The sequence below is a fragment of the Haliaeetus albicilla genome, chromosome 24 (assembly GCF_947461875.1).
Source record: "Haliaeetus albicilla chromosome 24, bHalAlb1.1, whole genome shotgun sequence".
NCBI classification, from domain to species: Eukaryota; Metazoa; Chordata; class Aves; order Accipitriformes; family Accipitridae; genus Haliaeetus; species Haliaeetus albicilla.
This window is the reverse complement of record NC_091506.1, coordinates 23,772,934-23,790,968: the sequence shown is the minus strand read 5'-3', so window position 1 is coordinate 23,790,968 and position 18,035 is coordinate 23,772,934. Positions and strand designations below refer to the sequence as shown.

The 18,035-nt window shown below is 43.0% G+C and overlaps 1 protein-coding gene across 3 annotated transcripts in view; it reads right to left on the bottom strand.

Moving 5' to 3' along the window:
- Positions 1–18,035, bottom strand: part of FBLN2 (fibulin 2) — a 109,603-nt gene that overhangs the window by 61,246 nt on the left and 30,322 nt on the right. The gene's annotated exons all lie outside the window — the stretch shown is intronic.

The window sequence follows — 18,035 nt, the reverse complement described above, 5'->3', positions numbered from 1 at the left end:
ATATTTACCTATAAACTTCAGTAACAGAATCTCAAACCTTGTTACAAAGGTGATAGCTGACAGGCACAGGACTCCACACAGACGCATACACCACCCATCTCTTTTAACCCCTTGAAGTAAAGTTTAATTGAAGCTATAGGATGCACAGATCACATTGAGAATTTATTATACCAGCAAACCACTCGCAGAAAATCTGAAAGGAAGAAAGATTTGTTCCCATTGTAGATAGAGATAAGGACTCAGAGGCATACATTTTTGCAATCTGGGCTTCTGAGCTGCAGGTTCAAGACTTGAGACAATCTGAAAATATGAAATGTGAATTTTTAACCTAAAACTTTCTTAAAACTTGAGTTAAATTTAAAAGTATAGCCAGCAGTGCCAGTCATTTTTAAGCTGGAAGGAGAATGAAGTCCTTAGCGAGGCATACATTTTCACAGCACAATAGCAATGAGAGAAGATGCTGATGATAAAGAAGCTGAGTCAGATCAGTAATAGACAGCTTGAGAGCATCTGCAAAGCAGAATGGATGAGAACTCTGCTGTGATGAGTCACCAGAGATATGCAGGAAATGAGGATTACTCAAAACAGGAACAATTATCAGAGCAACATAATGTTTTTTAATGGGAAATTAATGTTTTATTCAAGTGATGTATGCTAGATGTAATTCCTTGTATCCAAGCAAGTCTAGAACTCCAGCTCCACCTTTAAGACTTGGATCTGATTTTTGGCTCAGTTATGAACTCCCACAATTTCACAAGCTTCTTGAATGACAGACTGTGCCTTTTCACAAGCTGGGAAGCTGAATGGTATAAATCGGATTTATCATACATAACGTGATATAGACGTGGATGAATGGGGCTCTTTTTAATAGATGAAAGTTCTTTGGGAACAAACATTTATCCCTGTATATGGTATAAAAGATAAACAAGCACTATAAAATCTTCCATAGATACTGAGAAAGACTGAACCACAAAGAACATTCAGCTCCAGCCTTATCCAGAAATGTAAACAGTTTAAGGGGGCTGCTTGTTGTCCACAGCCTGCAAGTAATTAAGCACTAATTCTCTACCACCTACTGAGCAAGAAATTGGAGAGGAAATATGACACAATGTTAAGTATGTACTTTTCAGGCTGGACTCAACTGATGTGTTCTGTGCATCTCCATCATCTTCACCAGACCAGTACTGATTTTCCCTCTACATCTAAAAATGGACAGATGAAACTAGAAATCTCCAAAGGCAGAACGACAGATTTTTATCTCAAAGTGAGGGATTTCCAGTGTCAGCTCAAATTGTCCCAATACATCCAATGCCACCCACAAAGCAGAAGGATAGGGTGAAACATTTCCAGTTCCCTTAAGTGGGGCTCATTCACGATAACCAAATCCTTGAAAGGACCTTCCTACATTTCACCAAAACATTTTACACTTTATTTGCAGATTCTTTTTCACTGAAAGAAGATAAAAGTCTTAGTTGCCTTATCTGTAATTAGACACACATATGCCACACATTCCTGGGCCAAATAAACTGAATTTACCTTAACAGGATGCTTTTATCCAGCTGAACTACTCTAAATTTGCTGCTGCTTTGTTGCACATTAACATTTAAAAAATAAAAATCAAACCCAGTCCCAGGAAAGCAGCATTCCATGGCATTTTTCCGAGCTCTACAGACCTCCTGGGGCAAAAAAAGGAGGAAAACGTTTGAAGCATGAAGGATTTTTCCCTTCCCAGAGTCTCCAGGCCCATGTGAACCCTTGCTGGAGCTGCTCAGTGACGTCAAACACATCCACATCCTCTGCGGCGCGGCTGAATCACTGACTGCGACAACGCAAGTTTCAGCATGACTCCTCAAACCCACTCAGGTTTCATCACTCAGGTCCAAGTTTTGCTTTGGCGGGCAGACTAAAAGCTTGGTCCAGACCTCTATTTTCAATTTAGACAAGTATCTATGGCAACTACGATACTATTTTAAACCATTCCTATTTAGCCGCCTCCAGGTTGAAAGTAAAATAGATAAAATACCAAGCCCACCCATCACCCACTCCTCTAACGGCTCATAGTGTGCGACAAAGTAGGACATACCTGTCTGCTAATCTCCCTTACCTTGCTGAAATTTTCAGCAAGGTTCTGTTTTTCCCTCTTTAGCAATTTCTGTGGGTCTCAGCAAGAGAAATGCCTTCATTTGGCTCTCACTCGGAATTTGCCTGGCTCCTCTTTGGTTCCTCCTTGCTGCAGTGACCTTCCTATGAACGTGCTCCAGGTGCACACAAGGAGAGGCGCTTGGAAAGACGGCTCCCCCCAGGCTCACAGCCACCCCACCACGGCCCTGCCACCACAGCCCACACTGCCCACGGAGCACGATGGCTGGGGGAGCACTGCAACGGGCTGAGCAGAAACGTGTACATGTTTGAATTCCTTTAATTTGCTGTCTATTTACAACGTGGGGTGGGTTTTGTTTGTTGGCTTTTAAACACTTGAGATTTAGTTTTTCTCTTTATGGAAGACTGTGGCTCTCCCACTTTATTTTATTTTTTTTTTTTTTTAAATCTTTTAAATGAAAGGTGATGGTTTTGGCCAGCTGTATGACTCTGGGAGACGGGACCTTACAAATAACCTCAAATATCAGATTATTTAAAACATGTTGTAGGATTTGGCACTCCTTCCTTAATTTTGTAGGTGATGTCCAAGGCATACATTTCTGTGCTGGAAAGTGTTTATTAGTCTCCTTTACAAGCATGTGTGGCACAACACTTGACGAGCAACTTTACCACAGACTAGATTTTCACTCTTTCTTGTTCTGAGCATGACTTGCTACAAAAGGCAGAAATTTGTCAAATTAATCAATTTGCATAACTGGCAGTTATGGAATAAAAAGCCAGGCAAGTCTGAGCTGCCAGAAATGTTGCAGTTAAACGTGAAACCAGGTGAAGTCTTGTTTACATGTTCTTGTTATCAAGCTACAGTTAGAAATGCATTTGCTGTGTTGTTTTGGTTTTGCAAACCAGGACTTACTTTGCACTACTTTGAGGATTTTCTGAGCCTTGGGGCTCAACTTGGTTACCCAAGCAAAGGCTCTCTGTTTCACTAGGGATACCTTGCCATATGGCTTGACCTCCAGCCACCAAACCCACGGGGCTCTCTGCAGCACTACACTTTTAATTGATATGAATAAAGTTTACATCTGTCTATATGATAAGTCTTTACACTGAGCTAGCAAGTATTCCTACAGCACTATGCAAACCTGTGGAGTAATTTTGCTACTTATAAACTCCTGCATACAAAACTTCTTCTATTTTCAACTACATAAATTGCGGCAATGGCCATCACTACTGCAGAATCCAACCCTGCCCTGCTTGACAGACTGATTCAGAGAACATGTTAGGAAGCATTTTAGTGTCAGACTGAGGTGGTTTTTTCAAGTATAGACAAGTAGTTAAAAGTTGCTTAGCAGTTTGAAAGTTAGTAACCAAGTCTTACTACCAGGGCATAAGAAAAGAAGAGGGTGAACAAGATAAAGGCATTTTCCAGTCTTAGCACACAGCTCCCCAGCACACAGCTAGAAGTTACTTTGCACCTTTTTTAAGGCATTTGATACCCAACAGAGTCACATACAATCTGTACATCAGTGTTGGCTGTACTTACGCATTCATCCTGCATGCTCACTGTGTGTAACTTCTGTAATGAATGCCAACTTTAAATTCTATGCTATAGCTCAGCCTGCACATCTCTGCATGAGGGTACAGCTGTCTCCTTATTCTCCACCAGCTGCACACACAGACAAGCCCTGAAACTGGTCCGCAGGAGCCCACATGTAGCGTCTTCTCCTAATTAGATCAAGATAGGGCATAGATAAAGCCTGAACTTTACCTTTTCAGTCCCATGAGAGGCACTGCTGAACAAACCTGCACTGTACCACTAGCACTAGCAGAGCAGAGAGAAGAAGACAGGTTATGAAAGCAGATAAGCTGCTTTCCATTCTTGGGAGAATGCACAGATAGGGCAACACATACCCACAGTATGGAGTGTGCCACGGGTACGACACCAGAAATATCGGTCCTCTTAACACCTGTTGCTAACTCGCATTCTCCTCGCACTGCACCAACACTTGCTCCTTCTTATTTGTCATCAGCTTTGGCAATTTTCAGGTTCTGAAGAGTCTGGAGGAGATTCAAGCAGCAAAAGAAAAATCTCAGCAAGGTGGCAGCAAACAGCCAGCCAAAACAAACAAGTCGGGTTTAGAAAACCTCTCTAGTTCATCTTTGAGAATAGAATCAATCACCGTTTCAGCAGTGTGGTCTTCTGGCCTTCCAGGAAATGGACTAAATCCTTAATCTTGCAGCATATATATATTTGTTTCTTGCCATTAAAGAATATAAAATATGAAAGTGCTGTGGAGATTTCTTCGCTAGTACCAGCGCCTACCTGTGTTGCAATTGCACCAAAATAAGCCAAGATTTGCTCCAAGAACAGCAGTATTTTAACCTAGTATGAAGGCAGTACACAAGAACAATTCTCATACTAACATCTTTAGGAGACAGTGCAATTACTCTGGGTTTACTGAGTAGCAAAATAATTAATTGGTCTCTCTCCAATATCTGAAAGAGAGCTATATTCATCTACAAAGCTGACCATGATCCAGGTACTTATGGTCAGGTGCATGATTAACTCCCTGGGGGAGCCTGGAATTTTCTGTGTCACATTTGAAACGCAGCAGTGTGAATCTCAGTTCTATTATACGGGCATGGATGGGGGAAGCATATTCATCCATCAACACCAGCTCTTTTTTTCTAAACGAATGTGGTTTGTGATGCTGGATCAGTAGGCATCAAGCCCTTTCCTGCCTGTCATGGGAAGAGGTGCTCGTTCATGACCCTCAGCACCATGTCATCCCGTGGGCTCAGTCAGTGCTATCGACTGCATCTCCATAAACATCCATTACCCAGACATTCAATTTGTGGAATTTACAAACACAAAGACAAATGGCTATAATAATGTATTTGTATAATGATCGTACGTTTTATGAGGTATTTGTTTACTATAAATTAGCTGTAAGATCTGGGAGAGGAATTTGAGTCTGACCAAAAAATATGACAAACAAGGGTTTTTTGTGACTGCAAAGAAAGCCTTGTGAAATGAGAGCAACTGTTGTATGCTCATGTGAGATGTAAGGAGTTCTTACTTAAAGACAGCATTTACTTTTTAGAATTTCTAATGCTTAACAGTTGCCCTTTACCATTTTAAAGTAATATAGGAGGAAGCAATACGGCTAAAATGAGTGTATACCTTACTGAAACTAATGGGGTTAATTCGGCATTGACAGGACAGGATTTGACCTTCAAAGTATTTTTTCAAGAAATGTTGCTAACTCCATTTAAAAGCCCAATAACAGTGAGCAATCTCTCTGAAATACCAGGGTCAGATTTCAAGACTGCATAAAGCTGTTCACCATACCAAAATGGGACTTTAATATTACCCAATAAAGGTCAGATCCCATAGTTTAAAGGAGTGCACACAAACAGCAGTGCTGATGAAGCGTTCCACCTTTGAAGTCACTGATGTTACCTTACACACGAGCTGCTTGCTCTGCTAGAGTGTGCTGGCATTCTGCAAGGTTCACACTCACCAAAGTGAGAATGGGGACTCAGGACTAAAGGTTAAAGGATACTTAGTTTCAGCCCCAAAGTGTTAAACTCATTTAACCTTAGCACAGGGGTGTGAGCATAAATAGTAAGCCTAAACTGGCCTCTCTGCCACATGCCAGAATTTTTCAGCGTACCAAATTATTCACACTGCAAAGCAAATGTAACTGGTTGACTCCAAAAGCTCCTATTCATTCTAACTGGTTGGTTATATTCATCAAGAGTAAGAAAACCAGTAGTATAACTCTTTTTTTCATCTAAATTGGTTAGTTTCACCTAATACCAAGGCAGTGACAGTCCATGCCTGTCCCACAACAGATTCTCAGTCATGCCAGAGTACAAACCTGCTCCTACTGTCCCCGGGGCCATGCATAAAGGAGAAAGAGTGCAGACACTACCAGGAAAATTGCATCCCAGGGCCATAGGCCAAGCAAGGCAAAAGTCCGTATTTTAAGAACATATGTAAAGCACATTCATTAGTTTAATGCAACAACAGAAACTTCTGAGACCAGTGCACAAGATTTTGGAAAGTCTCCATATTTATCTTCCACGTCACTTAAAGATACAAGCAAAAACACAATTTGCTTGTGACCACAGTCAATCCGAGCTGATTGAAATTAAACATTTATGTAACCTTCTAATGTAAAACCTAGTAACCGCTGATGTTTACTATACTTTTCTTTTGATTTCAATGCCATGAGTTAAGACAATGCTTATCAACTTTGATCCAGAACCAGTGAAAGTACAAATTTTATCATTATTACACAAGACATTACTTAAGTGTATTTTTATGTTCAATGAAAAACAGTTCCTCAGAGTAAATCTCTTACAAAATCATTTGGCTAGAATACTGTAGTTTTGAATCTGGAAATGAAAACTACTAGTAGCTTAATGCAACGCAATTCCAACACAAGGAAAATTAATGCACATTGCAGAGGAAGAATTCTTGGATAAGAGGGAGAACTATACTGATCTTCAGCTGCTTATAGGCCATAAACAAGATGTTTTATAGCGGTAGCTGAAGAATTACAATTGGGTCTATTTGAGCTTTAGAGAGAAATAGGCATCAACGGAAAGCTTGATAGCCAAATACTGACAGCATTTGGCAGAGTTGTTGGGTGGGTGTAAGGCTTTCCATGCCACCAAGCAGATAATGGATTGACTTAATACTCTTATCTAAAAGTCCTCCTCCCAGTGATTTCTCAGAATCATTATTAAAAAAGACTCCTTAAACACCATTAAACTAGCTGAAAGTTTCCTATTGTGCTTGTTCAATGCAAAAGAGCTGTTTAACCTTACGGAAAGAGTCATAAGAAATGATCATTATATACAGTAAGCTCCATTTTCATTAAAAAGTTGTGGTTTTAGTAATGAATTTTACTTTTTTAATGACAAACTACACAAGCTTGAACACGCATCTTCTCCAAAACCTGTCCTCCCAAACCACAACACCTGTATCAGGCACACAAGGCTATCTGCTTTCACCGCTAAGGTAGCTGGAGAAGACAACACGCTTTTTACTTCCGTGTTTGCTTTTCAAGAAATTCTGCTCCCCACTGAAGCAAGGTTTGTGTGGAATTTCTTTTGCGTGTGCCATGTGCTATCATTACACAGTAGGTTTGGTATTAAGTATAATAAATTCTATGTAACAAACCACTGACAGCAAAATATAATTGTTTCCTAAGTCCTTGTAGGATGTCTCAATCACAATATGAATACAAGAAGCACTTTTGATGTTTCATTTCATACAAGATGTATAACTCTACAATATTAATCAATTTAACTTGTGCTCTGAAAATAATTCCAGTAAGTAGCACATACAATGTCTTTCAAAACTCAGACAGAAACTAACATATAAATAGTGAGAGGTGAGAAGAAAAGGAAACTGAAGTATAGCCAGATGTTCCTGTTGCAAGAGCTCATTCAATTTTCTTCTCAGTTCTGTTCCTTGCATATGAGCCAGCTCCAGTCAAACTCCAGCTCCCCTGCTCCAAACACAGCTGATGATGTTGCTCACAATGAATATAGGGAGGACATGAGTGCTATTACAGCTCAATGCCAGACTGTAGCCCTCACATGGTGCTATTGAGCTTATTACTCAAAAAACCACACCAAAAGCATCTCAGTGACACACTAAGACCAGAAAATATTGTGTAAAATTGGCTTAAAATTTCTTGGATTATGTATGATATCCATGGCAAACACCATTTTTTCCTATCTGATACTCTTCTGTCCCTTTTCAACAGTGCTCACCGATGATCCGGTACTGAGCACTGACTTGCCCTTTCAGTTTATTTGGGTTTTTTGTAACCTGTTGTCTTCCCTAACACCACTGGAGGCACATCTTCCTCCATTTCTTTCCTGCAGCTCTCCCAGAGGAGTTGCTGTACTGGTCCCCAATGTCTGGTGGCCAGCACCAGGCTGCAAAGTCCCTGTGCTGGGCCACAAAGACCCCACGCTGGGCTGCAGCCACCCACAGCCATTGCAGCAGTCAGGGGCTGCCACGTCACCTCCAACCTGCAGCTATCAGCATGCCCCAGAGTGCTGACTTCAGGTGAAAGGAAACATTTCCTTAATTGCAAAGCTACAAAAGTTGGCTCCTCAAGGGCTATGGGATGGGGAGGAGGACACATGCAGCAAATGAGGAGTGGGAAAATCCACAATATGCTTCAGTGACAGCCAAAAAAAAGCAGGGGAGGTAAAGGTGCAGCACAGATGGCTAACGCAGGAGAGAAGATGCAAATTCTTCTTCCTGAAATAAAATTTCTACATAGTGACCTCATACAAAATAAAGCTTATCCTAAGCATTTGCCTTGTTTATCCTTGAGACATACTCATGTGCCCAATTCAAATAACCTTAGTGGAAAGGCCTACAACACCGTATACAAACCTATTACTTGTGCAGTACCGGGGTCACTGGAGATGCAAGCAATAACTTGCCCTATGAATAATAACAGTAAGGCTACGAGGTTTCATTTGATGATTTTCGTTATTTTTAAGATGTGTATTATAGACAGAGAAACAGTTCACAAGAACATCAACTTTCATTAACATCTTTTAAAAGAAGTTACTGATGCAAATCCTCCCCTTTCGTGCAACTGTTTATACTGCTGAAAGGTTTTAAACCCAGAGTTGTTTGAGCCATAAACATTTATTTTAGTACTTGGTAATGCAAAACTACGGTCAAGCCACTCTGAGCCCTTCTGAATGCAATCAGCATCCCTATGGTTCACAACAGCCACACAAAAAAAGCAACCAGCACTCACAGCAACAAGGGAGAAAGAATTACTGTTCTGTGTGTTTTTCTAAATTGCTCCTTTTCTGGCGTATGAAGGGGTTGAATAAGTTGCAGCCAGAACCACACACAGCATGACCAAGCTGTAGAGGGGCAGGCAAGGGGAAGCAGTACCTCAGCACGCTGCCCACGCACCCCCGTTAGCCCCGCGCTCCCCAGGCTGTCCGCAAGGAGCGGCTGCCTCCCTCTAACACCCCACAGCACCCACGTTAGCAACTGCTACCATCTAATTAGGTACTCCATCACCATCAGTGCGCCCCAGTGATGGAGTAAAACCCAGTAATTCCACCAGGCAGTGAACGATTGCAGACCCAGAGGCTCTGTAATGCCGCTGCTTACAAATTCATTCACTGCGATGTGTTTGGTGGGTCACGGACACTCCACGTGTCGTGTCAGGGCAAAGGCAAGTGGCTCCAGGCGGGCGCTGCCGCTCCCTGCCCCCCCCAGGCAAAGGCAGGAAAGGGGAAACTTTGCCGTGGAGATTTGCTGGTCCTAAAGATAGCACGATTACTTTTTTTTCCCCCTAGCCCTCTCTCAGACTTTGGCTTAGTGCCAGCACCACCCATGCTTTGGGATGGCGGTTTAGGACTTTTTGGTGGCTTTGGAAGAGACTCGGTCATCTCAGGCACAGCACAGACAGACTGGGAACAGCCAGCAAAACATAAAACCTCCTCACACATAAGGGGATCTTTATAAAATTCCAATTACTTCTGGCTTGTTACCTAAGAATCCCTAAGAGGTAAGAGATATTGCTCGCTGTGAGGCCCGGGGTAATGAAATTACAAATCCTTTCATGAGTAAGCATATACTTAGAAAGCTACGTTTATTTGGCCTACATATTTGAAACTGTTCAAAAGGTTATTGTCTCACAAAATCTGGATCAGAAATTACTACTTGTATTTGCCTTTCTCTAACAAGGAGCTATATTCAGGGTCATTTTTAATTCCTCAGTGATCGATTAGAATACTACAAACGTTACTGCAAAGAAGTCTCATTTAAATTATGTTTTCTGAAGAAGTATCAAACATGCATACAAAAAAAAGAAAATAGTCTCAGATACATCCTATAAATAACCAGCAAATGTAGTCCCCTTGAGAAACCTGGTGAGCCCAACAGCCTTGTCTTTTCAAGTGGTTAATTAATTTGTACAAGAAAACTCCCATCTTATTTCCATAGTTTGTCTCCAGCATGTTTTAATTTCAGAATTGCACCATGGATGGAGCTAACTTTTCACAAACAATTATGTTTACCTCTACAAAATAGTTACACGGGATAGGTTTCCAAAAAAATTTTGATGCCGTCACAGGTTAGGTGCTCAACTCCAGTTGAATTTATTACTTCAACATATTAAGATTTAAACTATCTCGGTAACTAAATCCCATGAAGTTAAGGATCCTCGCCTGTGTTCAGTGTCACTGTGGAAAACCTGTCCCATGCAGACACTGCCTTTTGGGCTTGTGCCAGTGCTGCGCTCCTCCAGGGCGGGATGGGACACCGATACTGCCCATATACATTGCCCAGCCAGGTGTGAATGTTTCATCCTGTTTTGCTTTTTCTTCAAATGTTCTCTGTACCTCCCTTCGGTGCCAACACTTAACACAATGAATTTCCTTATAAAAAACTGCTCCAGCCAACTGCATGAGTAATAGTCCTTGTTGCTGCTGCAAAAAAGAAGTCGGTGTATAAAATGCACTATCAGCGGATGGGAAATCTGACTACACCCCATCATCGCACCAGATGCTGGGAAAAAGACCTTGCTCTTCAGAGTGTATTTAATGAAGGCAAGACTAGCAAGATCTGAAGGAACATACATGTTTGTCCCACCTTATATTGCACATTGTACCTGCTTGCCAGGGTCCCCAGCCCCATAGCCTTATCCGTAAGATCACACTGAAGTGAGGAGCTGTTATCTTCATTTTATGGGCAACTCAGGAAGAGAGCGAGCCACCACCTCAAACACCTCTAGTTACTAGATGGGCAGGTACTGGGGTTTAAAAAGAAAAGACCTCAAGACCTGAGCATTTCTGTAAGTTTTTTAGGCTCTTAAAAATCTGCATACATCTGACTATGACAGGTTATGCAGGCCGTTTTTAGTGACACGTGGCGCTGAAACTTGGCATTCTGCACACCATGCTTGTGCTTGCGCCAATTCACAGATCTTCACATCTTTAAGCAAGGATCTTCTAAACCATTTCCTCTAACTAAAGATCATGAGCTCCTCCTTCAATATATAGCTACCACTTAAAACACTCTGCAAGAGTTAAGGACCAAAGGAGCACCATAAAAGCCTGACACAAAAGTATTGCTAACCAGGAGCTCATGACCTTCGATGAATATCTCCATTTTAAGCAAGGAGATGCACATGATGAATGGAAGAAGGTCTGCAGTGAGGAGGGCTTAGGCTCACCAGGGGGATTCTTGCAAAGAAAGCATAATGCTCCATATTCAGAGCCCGCAGCTTTCAGAGGCACACTGAAGCCCGGCCAGCTGGAAAACCAGCAGCAGTGGTCTGACCCATAGCAGTTCCCAAAACACAAACAGGCAAGCAGCAGTCATGCAGCAACACGTCCAGAGAGATCATCTAGACGCCGTACCATCAACGCTGACCCCAAAAGTATGCTCCTGGGTAGGGCAAGTCTGGATACTCAGAATTCAGCTGCTGCCTACGTGCCTAGGCTAGCAGGCTAGATCAGCCCTCCTGATCTGGGCTCAAATTCCTCAAGTGGGACTATTCAAAGCACTTGATTCAGGCCTAACGCTGCATCCACTGAAAGCAAGAGCTTTGGAAACAGAAAGCCTGGCCACATCTGGCAGTCCAGTGCCTGGAGATTTGATACTTTTGGCTACTGTTTATTTCAGAGTCTGCAAACAATTAGTCTGAATGCACTCCTCCATGTCGTTGAGGCAGGCTTTGTTTTTCCTTGCACCCTTTGCTCACAATTTCATGCCACAAGCAGTGTTTAGCGCACACACACTTGAAATTACTGATCTTGTTAAAACAGAAAGTGCCAAGAGGGCCCATCCCAGCACAAGCAGTTCCCTTCATCTCGCTGTCCAACCTCAGCCCCTACTCACGCTTTTAGATATTGGAAGGAAGACAAAAGACAGGGAAACGCGATTGTGGCGACTACCGCACTTCAGGCAGGTTTCCTTCCAAACCTTGCGTGCAGGGAGGCAGACCTTGCCACGCTTCATCCTGCAACGCTCCGTTCAGGCACAAACTTGAAATGACAGGTCCACTGTCAGCAGGGCTGGCTGGCCGTGGCCCAGCAGCCCAAATCTGCCAGCCGGTCCGAGGAAGGTGGCTGCCTGAGCTGCTCACGGCTTCTCCACCGCCTGGGCCTGTGGAGCTGCACGAGGAGGGGGTGGCCCCTGGCCGTGGGCGCTGGGGGCACAGCATTGAGGTGAGCAAGGGAAGGGGTCTCGGAAGAGGTTGTGCGCTATCCATGAGAGGATCAGCCCCCCACATACCACACGTGGTATTTTTTAATTAGGAAATGGTTGCATTTTTTCTTTTTCTTCCTAAACTAGCATCCAGCTACCCTATAAGGTACGAATGCCATTTTTGGCAGAACAGATAGATCTATTTTGTGGTTCTTTCTTAAAACACTTCTTAATTTTATAGTATTTTAGTATTCCTCTTTCTATAAGTATCTCAGCCTGCCTTATACCTATTCACGCTATCTTCCTCTATAATCTTACTATCTCAGAACTTTAACTACAAAAGAGACAACTGAACACTGTCCCCTGGGATCGTAATTCATGCTGATTCACACTTGTGGCCCAGAGGCTTTTTCTCCCTGCACCCTCTTCTCCTGAGGTTTATTTTTATTCCTCAGGTATCCTAGTTTGAGGGCTCAGAGCTGATTTCATCCTGTTGCAGAGAGAACTGAGATGAAGTAGACAACATAGGATTAAGCCTGAGGTAATTCAAGTAAATGTGAAAGAACACTTCAGCTGATACCAAAAAATAGAAAATAATTGCAAATAGAGTTTGTGTTTCTGAAGCACCATCCATAGCATTCTCCCACCTCCAGTGCATTTTATGGTGGCAGTAGGAGGTACAAGGGGTTGGTGTGCTCAGGGAACGCCGTGGAAACCCTCACTGCTGGTCTGCTTTATGGATCTCGTTTCCTGTTTGCCCTCAGTTCAGAAATTCAAGGTCATCTTTCTTCATGAGCCTCAATATCAGCAAAGGTGCAGTAGATGGGTTGGTTGAAATCTCAACTATATCCTTAGAAGTTACACAAGAGCCTCCCAGTAACTCCTACCTGATCATTATTCACATGCAATAAATGCCATCCTCACATCCACTGATCTCGGCTCACAAATATTTACTTGGTGCAATTTACTTCAGCTGGACAGCAATTATCCTTATCTCTAAAAACGACCACAATAAACTCATCCACAACTGGTGAGTTTTTTAAAGTGGAAAAATACCTCCATTCTGAAACACAATGGTTCCAGCTAGATGCAAATTGCTATTCAGCCTGCCAAAACCAGAATGCAAATCATAAAACATTCACAATGAGGCTGTTTGCTACCTGAGTTACATTTATCCAAGAAACAGCACTCTACTGGCAGAGCATAGGGAAATGGAAAAAAGTGGAAAAATCATAATAAAACTTGACAGTAAGATCTTCAAAGATGTTTTATTCAACCGTCCCCTGTTCAGGGCATTTTTAAGATGAGGAAATAGGAAGTACAGAAATTAAAACTCCCTCTGTTTGCTGCTCTTGCAGTAAGTGACAGGATAAGATCAATGTTTGGAAAGAGACTGTATAAAAAGAATGGTCTCCATCCATCTCATCCCTTCCCTTGGTGAAAGTACTTAATTTACACTTTCTCAGCTGAGTAACTGCCTCTACTTTACACTTACAGTTCCTTTAGGAATGGTGTAATTAGTATTTGCCACAGAAACTTCAATTGGTCTGTATGTTGCTGAAGAAAGTTGCTCTTTAGCCTATATTCAGGATCTATGACAAGGGCACTCGCACACCAAGTAAAGACAAATGTTTCCACAGCAGGGAGGGCTACGGGCCAGCACGGAGCACAGGGTAGTGGAAACCCCTGAGGAGCAGCAGCTGCCCCTGTCGGAGGCAGGAAAGCATCCACTGGGCTCGCGCAGCCCTGCAGAGCTGGTGCTGTGCTTTCCACCTTCCAAATGGAGAATCCAGCTCCCAAAGTCACCATTTCAGCGGTGGGTTTGCAAGAGGGCCCATTTCTGTGACGGCAGCGGCACCCGCATCCTCCCTGGGGGCCACGAGCACTGCTGCTGCCCCAGAGACCCACCAGTGAGGGCCTGGCCTCACACAGCACCCCGATAATCAGCAAAACGGCTGGTTCAGGAAAGCTCAGAGCAGCCAAAAAAGGAGAGTGGAAAAAAATTCCCCAAACAAATGGCAATTTGTTTCAAACAGTTCACTGGAGTCCATGAGTGAAGATGCTAAGTAGATCATCTTAGCTGGCTGATGTGAAATACAGTGCAGTATTACATCTTGTTGTTTGTGCTTGTGTCTAACAACAGCAGGTTTTTAGATGCAGAGTTATTTCTGTCCCCAGGACGGGCAGAGCTCAGCACATACCCCAGGGCAGCCTCGCCAGGGACGGCACCTCTCCTGGGGACCAAGCCCCCAGGCTTCCCTTCTCAGCGAGAAGGGAAGCAGCACATGCCAGCCTCACAGAGTTGTACTGAAATACGGATGAAAAACGAAGCACAAAAGGAGAAGGAGAATCAAAACACAAAATTAACCTTTCCAAGCACCAAAGTACTCCATGTTTTTTCCACTATTAGATTACATACAAGCCATCAGAGATTTGGGAGATGAAAATTCAGCTACATATAAAACCAAAGTGAGATACATAAAATATAAGTAATGAAGCCAAGTTTTTAACCAAAGGCATCAGGGATCCAACCACAGCTGAGTTCTGGTGCCAGGATACAGCTAATAGGAAGAACAAATGCAATAGCCATCTAACTCGGCCTGAATTTTTAGTGGCAGCAAATGTTTCTGTGAAGCCTCCTATACTTTTCTAAACTCTGGAGAAAAAGAAAGACTAAAAAAAATATCTAGAATGTCCCTACAGTCACAAAAATGTAACTCCCAGTGACTTGGGAACCTAAATAAATGTATGTTTCCACAAAAAAAGCAATTAAGATGAAATGTTAATAACCAACCATACTGATGATCTCGAAAAAGGAAAAACCCAAAATAAAGAAAATCCATCCCCATACACAGACTGATGAGAAAACCAGGAAAATTCAATTAAGTGCAAAAACCCCAAGCAATCCGCTAACCCAGCTCCCCTCTCCGAGGCAGCCGCTGCTGGAAAGGCACGGCCGCTGCCAGCCCCTCGGGCTGCAAACATCTTCCCCGCGCGCTGCGACCCTCTGCAATCACGCAGCACCCACGGAGGTCAAAACGCCCTCCCCGAGCTGCAGGCAGTGGCCTCTGCACCCCACAGCACCCTGTTGAGAGCTGGGCAAACAAAATCCACACTCGCTCCTTCTGGGAGCCCCCGGGCAGGGCAGGGGCTGGCCGGTGGCCTGGGAGCGCCTACTTGTTTTGGGACAGGAGCGACTCTGCGCCTGCCTGAGGCCTGGCTTGCGTCGCACCCCAAAGAGCCGGACAGGACCTGAACCCTCTCTTGGGACGTCCATGTGCCGCCTCCGAGGAAAAGCCCGACTGGACCCAGAGGCGCGGCATCCCCCTGCTGCCAGAGCAGCAGCCTCATTGGGAAACAGCGAAACGGCCTCACAGGTCTTAAAAATTAGGGGATTGATGCGGTTTACATCATGCTGCTGATTCTTGAGGGGAGAAAATAAGTTATTTGGCAATTCTGGTAGATTATGCCATTTTCTAGTTAGAAATACATGCACGAAATTTATGTTTTCATTCTATATCTGAAGGCAAAATTAATTTTTCTTTCAAGTCTGACTAATATCTTCACTCACCCTCTATCACTGGCTCAGGAGTCACCAAAGAGACAGAAGATGTATGTGTTTTATTACTTGAAACATACGGATCTCCTCACATGAGTCACAACAGCATCAATTAAAGCAACAAAACAAGTGAAAATACAGCAGTCCCTAGGCATGAGTGCTGGCGCTAGCCGCATCAAGGGAGATTCCTCATTTTTGGAGAAAGTTCTGTAGTTCCTTTACAGCCTGTATGGATCTGCTTCCACCAACTATTCCTAATGGGAATGGTGGAGCGGATGGGATGCCTGGCCAGGCCCCACTTGCCAGAGGCTGTGGGGTGATGCACGTGGTGCCATGACACCGGCACTCACTCCCAAGACGCGCAGCAACTCCATGGGCCAAATGGAGAACCAGCAGCCTCAGAGCTGTGTTGTCTACAGCCAAACAGAGAGTGCTGTGCTCCCAAAGGCTGTTTATTTTCATTTCTACCTCTACAATATTTAAAGGAAATTTTATATACAGAGAGCGAGAACTATGTAGCTTAGCTAAGGCAAAAATAGCATCCAGTGATTTCCAAGCCTGCTTCTGTAGGCTAGACAATTCACGCCTGACATGACATCCATGACATTTTGCTCCTATCCAACAGGCTTCCCAACCTAATCCAGACCCCAGCTAGACCTATCTCAGCCAAGCAGTTACCAGGAATCACAGACTGGAAATCACCCAAGGAGACTCTAAAATGTAGTAGGTAGCTCTGCTGCTAAACGCTTTCATCCCAATAGGCTTTCTTAAACCCTCTTACTGAAAATTTCAGGATGGTCCACCCATCTTTTCTTTTTGAGAGAAAAAAAAAGAAGGCAACTTAATTTTAAATAGATTGTTTTTAAGTTACATCAGAAAACAGGTTATTGCTCATTAGTCCTAACTCAGACCCACGTATTGTGCACAGCCTTGATGCACAGCTCATATCAGATTTTGTGGTATGTTGCAACAAATATAAAGGAAGAGCTTTGTGCTTAAGCTGCATGGTAATACTATGCAGTGTAAAATCTGACTGCAGATGAACTCAGTGCACCCTGTAGGCAGATGTTTTTGCCGCTTGTATTTGCACAAAGCAGATAAAGGCCTTACGGACAGATCCTCTTATTCAGGTCACACAAACTGGAAGGCTGGAATCAGTTCACTACTCCCCTGGGATAATCAACCAGTCACCCCTGTTTGATTCATCTTTCACATAACAAAAGGAGCTAGAAGTAAAATACAACAGGCATCCATGAAGAGAAGGTAGGATGGAGGTAAGGCTTGGAGCACATTAACAATCTATTAAATCCTTTTGAAAGTCTACACTTCCTAATGGCATCCGTCTGGATGGTAAGTGTGCTCAGCTAAAGTTTTCTCATTTCAAGGCATTGTATTCAAACACTGCTGCCCAGTGTACTCCTACAATGCAGTGAGGTTCTTCAGGTAAGACTGATTTCTAGAGCATTCTTTTGATGAAATCAAGAAGTTAAGATCTGACTGAGATTACAGCTGCTACCAGTAACTGGGAGGTCAACATTTACAATAAAAACATAAATGGAAGTGAAAGAAAAAGAAAACGGCTATTATCTCCATTCATGGACCTCGTACATCTTTTGTTTGGTAAGCAGTCATGAGGTGCTGTTTGTGTTGGGACCTAGAGTCTCAGCTCCAAATCTGCTCTCCTCCTATCTCCCTTAAACTTCCTGAGTAGATGGACTAGGCAGCTCAAGATGTTTAAGGGCTACCTAGATAACCCAGGAAGAAATATCACTATCTAGGGAGTAATTGGTATTCTCCACTCAGACTGCAAGTATTATACATCTGAGGCTCATGAGAACATTTTGTGCCACATCTTGAAAAGGGAGATATTACTCTTGATTTGATGAAAAATGAATTGGAAATATGAGCTGTGTATGTGCTAATTTATAGTGATGAAGTTTGCATTCATTACAGTAATGAGCATTGCATAAAGCATATAATCAACATTCACTGCAGATGTCAAGAGGAATCCAGAGGCAGAGAGGAAATATGTACACTTGCCACAGTTGATCATAAACACCATAAACTTCCAGCCCCCAAAAAACACAAAGCAAGAGACAGTCCTTTTTCTCCCTACTAGTCCTCAGGGTTATTTGAGTGTATCTAGCAAGTTCTTGT